Here is a 15000-nt window from a genome sequence, read left to right as displayed (position 1 = left end):
CGAGATTCCAAAGGCTAAACGTGAGAGGCTGCAGGGTCGACTCAGAGAGGTCTATGCATGTGAGAGGCTGAAAGCAAGGTCGACTCGGAGCGGTCTATGCATCGGGCGCGCTTGGGGCGACTACCAGTGCCAACCCCTTATCCCGCGACGCGTCCGACAAAGAGAACGTTCCAAGGCGGCAGAGGAGGTTACCAGCCGAAGGATGCAGTAGCAATAACAGGTATAGTTCCGCGGCGGCCGAGAAGACTCACCGCATAGGAATCGGGATGCGAGGCGAGGGATGCGGCGGGAAGGCCCCGACGGCTAAACGGAAGAGGCTGCAGGGCCGCCTCGGAATGGTCCAAGCATCGGATGCGATTGGGACGACTACCAGTGCCAACCCCTTATCCCGCGATGCGTCCGATACACAGATAGTTCCAAGGCGGCCGAGGAGCCTCACCGCATATCAATCGGGGTGCGAGGCGAGGGATGGGGCGGGAAGGCCCCAACGGCTAGACGGAAGAGGCTTCAGGGCCACCTCGGAATGGTCCAAGCATCGGACGCGCTTGGGGCGACTGCCAGTGCCAACCCCTTATCCCGCGATGCGTCCGATACACAGATGGTTCCAAGGCGGCCGAGGAGCCTCACCGCATAGCAATCGGGGGTGCGAGGCGAGGGATGGGGCGGGAAGGCCCCAACGGCTAGACGGAAGAGGCTTCAGGGCCGCCTAGGAATGGTCCAAGCATCGGACACGCTTGGGGCGACTACCAGTGACAGCCCCCTATCCCGCGATGCGTCCGATACGAAGATGGTTCCAAGGCGGCCGAGGAGCCTCACCGCATAGCAATCGGGGTGCGAGGTGGGGGATGCGGCGAGATGGCCCCAACGGCTAGACGGAAGAGGCCACAGGGCCGCGTCGGAATAGTCCAAGCATCGGACGCGCTTGGGGCGACTACCAGTGACAACCCCTTATCCCGCGATGCGTCCGATACGAAGATAGTTCCAAGGCGGCCGAGGAGCCTCACCGCATAGCAATCGGGGTGCGAGGTGGGGGATGCGGCGAGATGGCCCCAACGGCTAGACGGAAGAGGCTGCAGGGCCGCCTCGGAATAGTCCAAGCATCGGACGCGCTTGGGGCCACTACCAGTGACAACCCCTTATCCCGCGATGCGTCCGATACGAAGATAGTTCCAAGGCGGCCGAAGAGCCTCACCGCATAGCAATCGGGGTGCGAGGTGGGGGATGCGGCGAGATGGCCCCAACGGCTAGACGGAAGAGGCCACAGGGCCGCCTCGGAATAGTCCAAGCATCGGACGCGCTTGGGGCGACTACCAGTGACAACCCCTTATCCCGCGATGCGTCCGATACGAAGATAGTTCCCAGGCGGCCGAGGAGCCTCACCGCATAGCAATCGGGGTGCGAGGCGAGGGATGCGGCGAGATGGCCCCAAAGGCTAGACGGAAGAGGCTGCAGGGCTGCCTCGGAATAGTCCAAGCATCGGACGCGCTTGGGGCGACTACCACTGCCAACCCCTTATCCCGCGATGCGTCCGATACACAGATAGTTCCGAGGCGGCCGAGGAGGTGGGGGATGCAGCGAGATGGCCCCAACGGCTAGACGGAAGAGGCTGCAGGGCCGCCTCGGAATAGTCCAAGCATCGGACGCGCTTGGGGCGACTACCAGTGACAACCCCTTATCCTGCGATGCGTCCGATACACAGATAGTTCCGACGCGGCCAAGGAGCCTCACCGCATAGCAATCGTGGTGCGAGGTGGGGGATGCGGCGAGATGGCCCCAACGGCTAGACGGAAGAGGCTGCAGGGCCGCCTCGGAATGGTCCAAGCATCGGATGCGCTTGGGGCGACTACCACTGCCAACCCCTTATCCCGCGATGCGTCCGATACACAGATAGTTCCAAGGCGGCCGAGGAGCCTCACAGCATAGCAATCGGGGTGCGAGGCGAGGGATGCGGCGAGAAAGCCCCAACGGCTAGAGGGAAGAGGCTTCAGGTCCGCCTCGGAATGGTCCAAGCATCGGACGCGCTTGGGGCGACTACCAGTGACAACCCCTTATCCCGCGACGCGTCCGATACACAGATAGTTCCAAGGCGGCCGAGGAGCCTCACCGCATAGCAATCGGGGTGCGAGGCGAGGGATGCGGCGAGAAGGACCCAACGGCTACACGGAAGAGGCTTCGGGGCCGCCTCGGAATGGTCCAAGCATCGGACGCGCTTGGGGCGACTACCAGTGACAACCCCTTATCCCGCGACGCGTCCGATACACAGATAGTTCCAAGGCGGCCGAGGAGCCTCACCGCATAGCAATCGGGGTGCGAGGCGAGGGATGCGGCGAGAAGGACCCAACGGCTACACGGAAGAGGCTTCGGGGCCGCCTCGGAATGGTCCAAGCATCGGACGCGCTTGGGGCGACTACCAGTGACAACCCCTTATCCCGCGACGCGTCCGATACACAGATAGTTCCAAGGCGGCCGAGGAGCCTCACCGCATAGCAATCGGGGTGCGAGGCGAGGGATGCGGCGAGAAGGACCCAACGGCTAGACGGAAGAGGCTTCGGGTCCGCCTCGGAATGGTCCAAGCATCGGACGCGCTTGGGGCGACTACCAGTGACAACCCCTTATCCCGCGACGCGTCCGATACACAGATAGTTCCAAGGCGGCCGAGGAGCCTCACCGCATAGCAATCGGGGTGCGAGGCGAGGGATGCGGCGAGAAGGACCCAACGGCTAGACGGAAGAGGCTTCGGGTCCGCCTCGGAATGGTCCAAGCATCGGACGCGCTTGGGGCGACTACCAGTGACAACCCCTTATCCCGCGACGCGTCCGATACACAGATAGTTCCAAGGCGGCCGAGGAGCCTCACCGCATAGCAATCGGGGTGCGAGGCGAGGGATGCGGCGAGAAGGACCCAACGGCTAGACGGAAGAGGCTTCGGGTCCGCGTCGGAATGGTCCAAGCATCGGACGCGCTTGGGGCGACTACCAGTGACAACCCCTTATCCCGCGACGCGTCCGATACACAGATAGTTCCGAGGCGGCCGAGGAGCCTCACCGCATAGCAATCGGGGTGCGAGGCGAAGGATGCGGCGAGAAGGACCCAACGGCTAGACGGAAGAGGCTTCGGGTCCGCCTCGGAATGGTCCAAGCATCGGACGCGCTTGGGGCGACTACCAGTGACAACCCCTTATCCCGCGACGCGTCCGATACACAGATAGTTCCAAGGCGGCCGAGGAGCCTCACCGCATAGCAATCGGGGTGCGAGGCGAGGGATGCGGCGAGAAGGACCCAACGGCTAGACGGAAGAGGCTTCAGGGCCGCCTCGGAATGGTCCAAGCATCGAACGCGCTTGGGGCGACTACCAGTGACAACCCCTTATCCCGCGACGCGTCCGATACACAGATAGTTCCGAGGCGGCCGAGGAGCCTCACCGCATAGCAATCGGGGTGCGAGGCGAGGGATGCGGCGAGAAGGACCCAACGGCTAGACGGAAGAGGCTTCAGGGCCGCCTCGGAATGGTCCAAGCATCGGACGCGCTTGGGGCGACTACCAGTGACAACCCCTTATCCCGCGACGCGTCCGATACACAGATAGTTCCGAGGCGGCCGAGGAGCCTCACCGCATAGCAATCGGGGTGCGAGGCGAGGGATGCGGCGAGAAGGACCCAACGGCTAGACGGAAGAGGCTTCAGGGCCGCCTCGGAATGGTCCAAGCATCGGACGCGCTTGGGGCGACTACCAATGACAACCCCTTATCCCGCGACGCGTCCGATACACAGATAGTTCCGAGGCGGCCGAGGAGCCTCACCGCATAGCAATCGGGGTGCGAGGCGAGGGATGCGGCGAGAAGGACCCAACGGCTAGACGGAAGAGGCTTCAGGGCCGCCTCGGAATGGTCCAAGCATCGGACGCGCTTGGGGCGACTACCAGTGACAACCCCTTATCCCGCGACGCGTCCGATACACAGATAGTTCCGAGGCGGCCGAGGAGCCTCACCGCATAGCAATCGGGGTGCGAGGCGAGGGATGCGGCGAGAAGGACCCAACGGCTAGACGGAAGAGGCTTCAGGGCCGCCTCGGAATGGTCCAAGCATCGGACGCGCTTGGGGCGACTACCGTTGCCAACCCCTTATCCCGCGATGCGTCTGATACACAGATAGTTCCGAGGCGGCCGAGGAGCCTCACCGCATAGCAATCGGGTTGCGAGGCAGATTATTGGGAAGGGAACCCCCTGGGATGCGGCTCAAGCAGTGCCCAAAGGGACTGGAATGCGGAATCACATCGAGAGACCCAAATGCTATACGAGGGCTCAAATCGAATTATCGATTTGGCCACGACATGGACGCATCGGAACGACTACCTTTGCCGAACCACTCGCAATTGCATCCATACCGAAACCAATAGACATTTCCGTTAGAGCCCTCGCATAGCATTCGGGAATCTCGCATGCCCCTCTAAATCGACCAATGCTGGCGCTCAATGAAAATCCGAGCGCTACCACCGTTCGAGCGCCAGCATTGGTCGAGTTAGAGGGGCACGGGGGAGAATGCTCCAGTCAACACCTCCCCTATATAAGTTATTTGTCCGATTCTCGCACAACCGTAGTCTGCCTCGTCGAATCAAACAACGGTCCCAGATTCCGACTTCCGTTCCGTAGAGACCCAAAAGCTAGATGGAGGCTCGCAAGAAAGAGAGTCGGCGCATAGCAATCGGGTTTCTCGAACGTTTAGGGACCGAGCTCACTTGCGGATAGGGCAAAATCCGCCAAGCAACCCAAAAGCTAGACGGGGGCTCGAATCGAATCGCCTAGGCGGCCACAACAACGACGTGTTGGATCGACTACCAGTGCCAAACCATTCAGCAAGACTAGTCTGTGTCGAGGCCGGATAGAGATTCTCAGAGAGCGCCCGCATAGCATTTAGGAGACCTGCCGCGTCCCTCACACTCGACAAATGGTGGTGCACGTTTATAAATCCGAGCGATCCCAACCCTTTCAAGCACCAACATCGGTCGAGATAGAGGGGCACGGAGGGGGCTGCGTGAGACAACACAGTCCCCTATATAAGTTATTTGTCCGATTCTCACACATCCGAAGAATGGTCATCAAATCGGACAACAGCCCAAACTTCCGACTTCCGTCCCAGAAAGCCCAAGAGCTATCTAAAACGTTCATGGCCGGAACTCGATCGCGGCTATACCAGTCCGCCAAGCAACCCAAAAGCTAGACTGGAGCTCTAGTCGAATCACCTCTGTGGCCATTGCAAGGACGTGTTGGAGCGACTACCATTGCCGAACCATTCCGCAGGTCGAGTCCATACCAAGGCCGCATAGAGATTCACGATGAGCTCCTGCATAGCAATCAGGAGACTTGCCGTGTCCATCACAATCGATAAATCCTGGTGCAAGATTTTTGCATCCGAGCGCTCCAACCAGTCGAGCACCAGCATCAATCGACATAAACGGGCACGGGGGGAGGATGCTCGAGAACACTACCTCCCCTATATAAGTTATTTGTCCGATTCTCAAGCAGCCGAAGTCTGGTCATCGAATCGGGTCAAAGACCACAACTTCCGACTTTACCCACAATGCAAGTCATCGAATCGAACATCGGCCCCCGAGTCGGACTCCATGCGTATGTCAGGTCATCGGACCCAAATTCCGCCTTCCTGCGCATGGCGGGCCATCAATATCAACTCGGTCATCGGACCCAAACTCCGCCTTTTTGCGTATGGCACGCCTTCAAATCGGTCATCGGACCCAAATTCCGCCTTCCTGTGCATGGCGGGCCATCAACATCAACTCGGTCATCGGACCCAAATTCCGCCTTTCTGCGCATGGCACGCCATCAACTCGGTCATCGGACCCAAATTCCGCCTTCCTGCGCATGGCAGGTCATCGGACACAAATTCAGACCTCGCCAATATGCCTACGTATCGAATCGGTCATCGGACCCAACTTCCGACTTCATCCATACTGTAGGGTCTTTGAGGTTGGCGCGGTGCGCTCAACCCAGGGAGTCGACCCATCGAAGCATACACCTCCCCTATATAAGCTATTTGTCCGATTCCCACACCTGTGTAGTTTGCACCTCTGACCAGGACATCGACCCCAACTTCCGAACTCGACTGCAACGACGGCACCAGCGCCTTGGTGCGCACCTTGCGACGCACAGTCCCAACATTCGCCTTCCTGCACATGGCAGGTCATCGGACCCAAATTCCGACCTCGCGAGTATGCCTACATATCGAATCGGTCATCGGACCCAACTTCCGACTTCATCCATACCGTAGGGTCTTTGAGGTTGGCGCGGTGCGCTCAACCCGGGGAGTCGACCCAACGAAGCATACACCTCCCCTATATAAGCTATTTGTCCGATTCCCACACCTGTGTAGTTTGCACCTCCGATCAAGACATCGACCCCAACTTCCGAACTCGCCTCCAACGACCGAACCAGCGCCTTGGTGCGCACCTTGCAACGCACAGTGCCAACATTCGCCTTCCTGCACGTGGCAGGTCATCGGACCCAAATTCCGACCTCGCGAGTATGCCTACATATCGAATCGGTCATCGGACCCAACTTCCGACTTCATCCATACCGTAGGGTCTTTGAGGTTGGCGCGGTGCGCTCAACCCGGGGAGTCGACCCAACGAAGCATACACCTCCCCTATATAAGCTATTTGTCCGATTCCCACACCTGTGTAGCTTGCACCTCCGATCAGGACATCGACCCCAACTTCCGAACTCGACTAAAAAGACCGCACCAGCGCCTTGGTGTGCACCTTGCAACGCACAGTGTCAACATTCGCCTTCCTGCACATGGCAGGTCATCGGACCCAAATTCCGACCTCATGAGCATACCTACTAATCGAATCGGTCATCGGACCCAACTTCCGACTTCATCCATACCGTAGGGTCTTTGAGGTTGGCGCGGTGCGCTCAACCTGGGGAGTCGACCCATCGAAGCATACACCTCCCCTATATAAGCTATTTGTCCGATTCCGACACCTGTGTAGTTTGCACCTCCGCTCAGGACATCGACCCCAACTTCCGAACTCGCCTGCAACGACCGAACCAGCGCCTTGGTGCGCACCAAAAGTGCGCACTTTTGGAGGGCACTTTTGTGCGCTCCAAAGGTGCGCACTTTTGGAGGGCACTTTTCTGCGCTCCAAAGGTGCGCACTTTTGGAGGGCACTTTTTGGAGGGCACTTTTCTGCGCTCCAAAGGTGCGCACTTTTGGAGGGCACTTTTTGGAGGGCACTTTTCTGCGCTCCAAAGGTGCGCACTTTTGGAGGGCACTTTTTGGAGGGCACTTTTCTGCGCTCCAAAGGTGCGCACTTTTGGAGGGCACTTTTTGGAGGGCACTTTTCTGCGCTCCAAAGGTGCGCACTTTTGGAGGGCACTTTTTGGAGGGCACTTTTCTGCGCTCCAAAGGTGCGCACTTTTGGAGGGCACTTTTTGGAGGGCACTTTTCTGCGCTCCAAAGGTGCGCACTTTTGGAGGGCACTTTTTGGAGGGCACTTTTCTGCGCTCCAAAGGTGCGCACTTTTGGAGGGCACTTTTTGGAGGGCACTTTTCTGCGCTCCAAAGGTGCGCACTTTTGGAGGGCACTTTTGTGCACTCCAAAGGTGCGCACTTTTGGAGGGCACTTTTCCTGTGCTCCAAAGGTGCACACCTAGGTGAGCACCTTCGACCACACCTTGTAGCACACCAAACTCTGACTTTCGACTTCATCCGCAATGCAGGGTCTTTGAGGTTGGCGCAATGCGCACAACCAGGGGAGTCGACCCATCAAACCCAACACCTCCCCTATATAAGCTATTTGTCTGATTCTCATACATGCGTAGCCTGCAGGAGCAATTAGGACATCGACCCCAACTTTCGGCTTCTAAACGAAAACAAGGTCTTTGAGGTTGGTGTAATGCGAACAACTAGGGGAGTCAACCCATCAAACCCAACACCTCCCCTATATAAGCTATTTGTCTGATTCTCATACATGTGTAGTCTACAGGAGCAATTAGGACATCGACCCCAACTTTTGACTTCTTAACGAAAACAAGGTCTTTGAGGTTGACGTAATGCGCACAACCAGGGGAGTCGACCCATCAAACCCAACACCTCCCCTATATAAGCTATTTGTCCGATTCTCATACATGTGTAGCCTGCAGGAGCCATTAGGACATTGACCCCAACTTTTGACTTCTTAACGAAAACAAGGTCTTTGAGGTTGGCGTAATGCGCACAACCAAGGGAGTTGACCCATCAAACCCAACACCTCCCCTATATAAGCTATTTGTCTGATTCTCATACATGTGTAGCCTGCAACAACGATTAGGACATCCACCCCAACTTCTGAATTCGTCTGCGTTGACCGCACCAAAGGTGCACGCCTTGGTGCTCACCAAAATCCGACTTCCGACTTCTTCTGCTATGCGGGGTCTTTGAGGTTGGCGCAGTGCGCACAACCAGGGGAGTCAACCCACCGAATGCAACACCTCCCCTATATAAGCTATTTGTCTGATTCTCATACATGCGTAGACTGCAGCAATGATTAGGACATCCACCCCAACTTTTGACTTCTTAAACAAGACAGGGTCTTTGAAGTTGGTGCAGTGCACACAACCAGGGGAGTCGACCCATCAAACGCAACACCTCCCCTATATAAAGCTATTTGTCCGATTCTCATACGTGTAGTCTGCAGCAGCGATTAGGACATCGACCCCAACTTCCGAATTCGTTTGCATTGACCGCACCAAAGGTGCACGCCTTGGTGTGCACCCTGGAGTGCACTTTGGTGCTCACCTCGGTGCACACTTTGGTGTGCACCTCGGTGTGCACCAAAGGTGCGCACCTTGGAGCGCACCAAAGGTGTACACTTTGGAGCGCACCACATAGGGTCTTTGAGAGGTTGGCGCAGTGCGCACACCAAGGTGGGTGTTGAGGTGCGTGCCGAGGTGGGTGGGTGCTAGGGTGCGCTCCATGGTGGGTGCCAGGGTGGGTGCGTGCTAGGGTGGATTCCAAAGAGGGTCATAGGGTGGGTGCCAAGGTGGGTTGGTGATATAGTGGGTTCAAAGGTGGGTACTAGGGTGGGTTCCAAGGTGGGTCACAAGTTGGGTGCCAGGATGCGTGGGTGTTAGGTTGGGTGCCAAGGTGGGCTCCTGCGTGGGTGGGTGCTAGGGTGGGTTTCAAGGTGGACGCGAGGGCGGGTGCCAAGGTGGGTAACAAGTTGGGTGTTAGGATGGGTGAGTGCTAGAGTGGGTGCCAAGGTGGGTGGGTGCTAAGGTGGATGCCAAGGTGGTTCACAGGGTGGGTGGGTTCTAGGGTGAGTTCCAAGGTGGGTCACAGGTTCAGTGCTAGGGTGGGTGTCAAGGCGGGTGTCGAGGTGCCTGGGTGCTAGGGTGTGGATGCCAATGTGGGTCATAGGGTGGGTACTAGGGTGGGCTGCAATGTGGGTGCCAAGGTGGGTAACATGCTCGGTGGGTTCTAAATTGGGTGCCAGGGTGGGTGTGCACCCACCTTGCCCGAGGTGGGTGCCAAGGTGCCAGTGTGGGTGGGTGCTAAGGTGGATGCCAAGGTGGGTGAGAAGGTGGGTGATAGGTTGAGTGGTAGGATGGGTGGGTGCCAAGATGGGTCACAGGGTGGGTGCAAGGGTGGGTAGGTGCTAGGGTTGGTGTCAGGGTGGGTGGGTGCTAGGTTGGGTTCCAAGGTGGGTGCGAGGGTGAGTGTCAAGGTGGGTCACAGGTTAGGTGCTAGGATGGGTGAGTGCTAGGGTGCAAAGGTGCCAGGGTGGGTGCTAGGATGGGTCGATGCTAGGGTGAGTGGCAAGGTGGGTCCACAAGTGTCAAGGTGGGTGCCGAGGTGGGTGCCAAGTCGGCGACTGCTATGGTGGATGCCAAGGTGGGTCACGGGGTGGGTGCCAAGTTGCTAGGTTGGGTTCCAAGGTGGGTGCCAACGTGGGTGCTAGGGTGCGTGGGTTAAAGGGTGTGTCACAACGTGGGTGCCAGGATGGGTGCGCACCCACACTGGCCAAGACGGGTGCGGGTGCAAGGTTGGGTTCCAAGCCCGGTCACAGGCTGGGTGCTAGGATGGGTGGGTGCCAAGGTGGGCACCAGGGTGGGTGCACCCACCCTGGCCAAGGTGGGTCACGGGGTGGGTCCTAGGGTGGGTAACGGGGTGGGTACTAAGGTGCGTGCCAAGGTGGGTCATAGGGTGGGTGCCAAGGTGGGCACCAGGGTGGGTGTGCACCAACCCTAGCCAGGGTAGGTCACGGGGTGGTTGTCGGGGTGGGCGTCAAGGAGCCAAGGTGGGTGGCAAGTAGCCAAGTTGCGTGCCAAGGTGGGTGTCGGGGTGGGTGCCAAGGATCCAAGGTGGGTGCCAAGGAACCAAGGTGGGTGTCTGGGTGGGTGCCGAGGTGGGAGCCAGGGTGGGTCCCAAGGTGAGTGCAAAGGTGGGTGCCAGGGTCAAGGTGAGTGCCAATGTGGGTTCCAAGGTGCCAGGGTCAGGGTGAGTGCCAATGTGGGTTCAAAGGTGCTAAGTTGGGTGCGAGGTTGGGTGCGAGGGTGGGTGGGTGCCAAGGTGTGCTAGGTGGAAGCCCGGGTGGGTCGGCATCCCATGGGTGTCGAGTTGGGTGCCTGATGGGTGCTTCTTGTCAAGTTTTAGTCGTCGGGACTCATTTCGAGCCTTAGAGGTCGTTTCTTGTCCGGTTGCCCTGTCTTCGACCTGGGAACCCAATTTTGGTCCTCGGGTCCCATTTTTTTTTGTCTCGCATCCCACTTTTGGCCTGTGGCCTTTTCGGGGTCGATTCTCGTTTTGGGCATCAGAGCATGTTTCTTCTCCTAAAACCCAATATTTGTTTATTAAGTCTCGGAACACATTTTTGTTCTCGTGGACCCATCATGGGTCTTGGAACGCATTTGTGGTCCTTGGGTCCCATTTTGCATCCCGAAACTTGTGTTTTGGTGCTTGATCCCTATTTTGGGTGCCCACCTTGCACCAAGTGCGCACCCGGGGCAAACCGAGCGCCTTGGTGCACCGGGGCAAGATCGAGCGTGCACCCGAGGCGCCCCGAACATGCACCAAGGTGCACTCGGCCCACATGTGAGCGCAGGTCGTTGCGCCCGAGGTGGTGTGTGGGCACCGCGTTGCAGACGGGACATTGCACGCACACGACGCCCCCTCCAGGTGCACGCACGTAGGCCGGGCCGGGTGCACACCCGACGCCCTAGCAAGGTGCGCGCACCCGGGCAGGGCTCACACTTGGCGAACGGGGCGCACTTCGCGAGGGAGGGTGTGCACCTCGACGGGGGTGGGTGGCCGGGGTGGATTCGCACGTGGGTCGCGGTTTGCTAAGTACACACTGCGACAAGCTCATAACGGGTGCGATCATACCAGCATTAGTGCACCAGATCCCATCAGAACTCCGCAGTTAAGCGCGCTTGGGCCGGAGTAGTACTGGGATGGGTGACCTCCCGGGAAGTCCCGGTGTTGCACCCTTTTTTAGTTTTTCGCCGGGCGTCGCAATGCTATTTGAATAAACCTTTTGCCCGTTTGCGTTCTCGTCGGGGCCGGGCCGGGCCGGGGTGCGCTGCCCGCACTACCGCGCGCGCGGGGGCGACACCGAGCGCGCACCCGAGGCGCCCCGAGCACACAGGCCACGGTGCAACCCGGGCGTTGTGCGCGCACCCCGGTGCGCCCGAGGTGCTGCGCGCGCACCCAGGTGAAATCGGTGTGCACCTCGGCCAGTGCGCGCTCGGTCGAGTCGCGCACGTTGGCCAAGGTGCACGGTGATGTTTCTTACTCTAAGGTTCCGCACCAGACGCCCGGGACAGGTGAGCGAAGCTGGGCGGGGCCGGGTGCGCGGCCGGGGCAGGTGCACGCAGCTGGAGAGAGCTTTGGAGCACACTTCGGAGCGCACCAATGATGCGCTCCATTCAAAAGTTTCCTGAAAAGGCAAAAAAAGTTGAGATTATAGAATTTCCCACTTGAGAGATTGTAAAAAAAAAAAATTTAAAATGAAGGAAACGCGGGTGCCAAGGTGTGCGCAGCCCAGCCAAGGTGTGCGCACCAAGGCGCCCACCCTGGCGAAGGTGCACGCAAGGTGCGCACCCGAGGCAAACCGGACAATTAACCCAACTTTCGACTTCGCGCGCACCTTGGAGCGCACTTCGGAGCGCTCCTTGGTGCGCACCAATCTTGGGCACCTCGGAGTGCACCATGGCGCCCACCAAGGTGCGCACCCGGGGCAAACCGAGCTCCGACTTCGTGCGCACCTTGGAGCGCACGAAAGGTGCGCACCATGGCGCCCACCAAGGTGCGCAGCCCAGCCAAGGCGTGCGCATCAAGGTGCGCACCCTGGCGAAGGTGCGCACCCGGGGCAAACCGAGCTCCGACTTCGTGCGCACCTTGGAGCGCACAAAAGGTGCGCAACCCAGCCAAGGTGTGCGCACCCCGGTCAAACCGAGCTCCGAATCGTGCGCACCAGAGGTGCACGCCATCGTGCGCACCTTGGAGCACACTTCGGAGCCCTCCTTGGTGCGCGCCGATGTTGCGCACCTCGGAGCGCACCCGGGGAAAACAATGCAATTAACCCGACTTTCGACTTCGTGGGCACCTCGGAGCGCTCTCGGGTTCGCACCTCGGAGCACACCGAGGTGCGCACCTTTGATGCGCTGCCTTCACCAATTTCCAGAAAAGGCAAGAAAACATTGAGAAGGTGTGCGCACCGAGGTGCCCACCCTGGCGAAGGTGCACGCGAGGTGCGCACCCGGGGCAAACCGGGCTCCGACTTCGTGCACGCCGCACCTTGGAGCACACTTCGGAGCGCTCCTTGGTGCGCACCAGGGCGCGCAACCCAGCCGAGGTGCCCACCCCGGCGAAGGTGCACGCGAGGTGCGCACCCGGGGCAAACCGGGCTCCGACTTCGTGCACGCCATGGTGCCCACCGCGGCGAAGGTGCACGCGAGGTGCGCACCCGGGGCAAACCGGGCTCCGACTTCGTGCACGCCGCACCTTGGAGCACACTTCGGAGCGCTCCTTGGTGCGCACCATGGTGCCCACCAGGGCGCGCAACCCCGCCGAAGGTGCACGCGAGGTGCGCACCCGGGGCAAACCGGGCTCCGACTTCGTGCACGCCGCACCTTGGAGCACACTTCGGAGCGCTCCTTGGTGCGCACCATGGTGCCCACCAGGGCGCGCAACCCCGCCGAAGGTGCACGCGAGGTGCGCACCCGGGGCAAACCGGGCTCCGACTTCGTGCACGCCATGGTGCGCACCGCGGCGAAGGTGCGCACCCGGGGCAAACCGGGCTCCGACTTCGTGCACGCCGCACCTTGGAGCACACTTCGGAGCGCTCCTTGGTGCGCACCAGGGCGCGCAACCCAGCCGAGGTGCCCACCCCGGCGAAGGTGCACGCGAGGTGCGTACCCGGGGCAAACCGGGCTCCGACTTCGTGCACGCCGCACCTTGGAGCACACTTCGGAGCGCTCCTTGGTGCGCACCATGGTGCCCACCAGGCCGCGCAACCCAGCCAAGGTGTGCGCACCAAGGTGCACGCGAGGTGCGCACCCGGGGCAAACCGGGGTCCGACTTCGTGCACGCCGCACCTTGGAGCACACATCGGGGCGCTCCCGGGTTCGCACCGGCGTTGCGCACCGTGGTGGGCACCTCGGAGCACACCAAGGTGGGCAGCGAGGTGCGCACCTTTGATGCGATGCCTTCACTAATTTCCATAAAAGGCAAAAAAAAAATGAGATTTTAAAATTTCCATTTTGAAAGATAGTGAGAAAAAGGGAATGCTGGTGCCATCTTGAGCCCGCCCTGGTGCGCAGCCCAGCCAAGGTGTGCGCACCAAGGTGCCCACCCTGGCGAAGGTGCGCGCCCGGGCAATTAACCCAACTTCCAACTTCGCGCGCGCCAGGGTGGGAGCGCACCCAACAACCGGGCCTGGGAAGAGCCAATGCGAGAAACCCCACCAAACGCTCTGACAAAAAAAGAGGGGGCGCTCCAGTAACCCCGCTTCGGAGCGCACCCTGGGCAAACCCAGCCAAGGTGCCCACCCCGGCCAAGGTGCAGGCGAGGTGCGCACCCGGGGCAAACCGGGCTCCGACAACGTGCACGCCGCACCTTGGAGCACACTTCGTAGCGCTCCCGGGTGCGCACCTCAGAGCACACCAAGGTGGGCAGCGAGGTGCGCACCTTTGATGCGCTGCCTTCACTAATTTCCAGAAAAGGCAAAAAAAAAAGGAGATTTTAAAATTTCCGTTTTGAAAGATAGTGAAAAAAACGGAACGCGCGTGCCATCTTGAGCCCGCCCTGGTGCGCAGCCCAGGTAAGGTGCCCACCCTGGCAAAGGTGCGCACCTGGGCAATTAACCCTACTTCCGACTTCGTGCGCGCCAGGGTGGCAACCGGGCCTCGGAAGAGCCAATGCGAGAAACCCCACCAAACGCTCCGACAAAAAAAGAGGCGGCGCTCCAATAACCCCGCTTCGGAGCGCAGCCGGGGCAAACCCAGCCAAGGTGCCCACCCCGACGAAGGTGCACGCGAGGTGCGCACCCGGGGCAAACCGGGCTCCGACAACGTGCACGCAGCACCTTGGAGCACACTTCGAAGCACTCCCGGGTGCCCACCGGCGTTGCGCACCGTGGTGGGCAGCGAGGTGCGCACCTTTGATGCGCTGCCTTCACTAATTTCCAGAAAAAGGCAAAAAAAAATGAGATTTTAAAATTTCCGTTTTGAAAGATAGTGAAAAAAAAGGAACGCGGGTGCCATCTTGAGCCCGCCCTGGTGCGCAGCCCAGGCAAGGCATGCGCACCAAGGTGCCCACCCGAGGTGCACACCCGGGGCAAACCGGGCTCCGACTTCGTGCAGGCCGCACCTTGGAGCACACTTCGGAGCGCTCCTTGGTGCGCACCATGGTGCCCACCAGGGCGCGCAACCCAGCCAAGGTCTGCACACCAAGGTGCCCACCCCGGCGAAGGTGCACGCGAGGTGCGCACCCGGGGCAAACCGGGCTCCG

At 59.9% G+C, this 15000-nt stretch overlaps 1 non-coding gene across 1 annotated transcript; it reads left to right on the top strand.

Annotated features, from left to right (window-relative positions):
- The first annotated feature begins 11359 nt into the window (after nt 1-11359).
- LOC131866079 (5S ribosomal RNA) lies at nt 11360-11478 on the top strand. The gene has a single exon (XR_009364711.1). It is a non-coding gene; the product is annotated as a 5S ribosomal RNA (ribosomal RNA).
- Nucleotides 11479-15000: the final 3522 nt, after the last annotated feature.

The sequence above is a fragment of the Cryptomeria japonica genome, unplaced genomic scaffold (assembly GCF_030272615.1).
Source record: "Cryptomeria japonica unplaced genomic scaffold, Sugi_1.0 HiC_scaffold_129, whole genome shotgun sequence".
NCBI classification, from domain to species: domain Eukaryota; kingdom Viridiplantae; phylum Streptophyta; class Pinopsida; order Cupressales; family Cupressaceae; genus Cryptomeria; species Cryptomeria japonica.
This window is presented reverse-complemented; position numbering and strand designations above follow the sequence as displayed.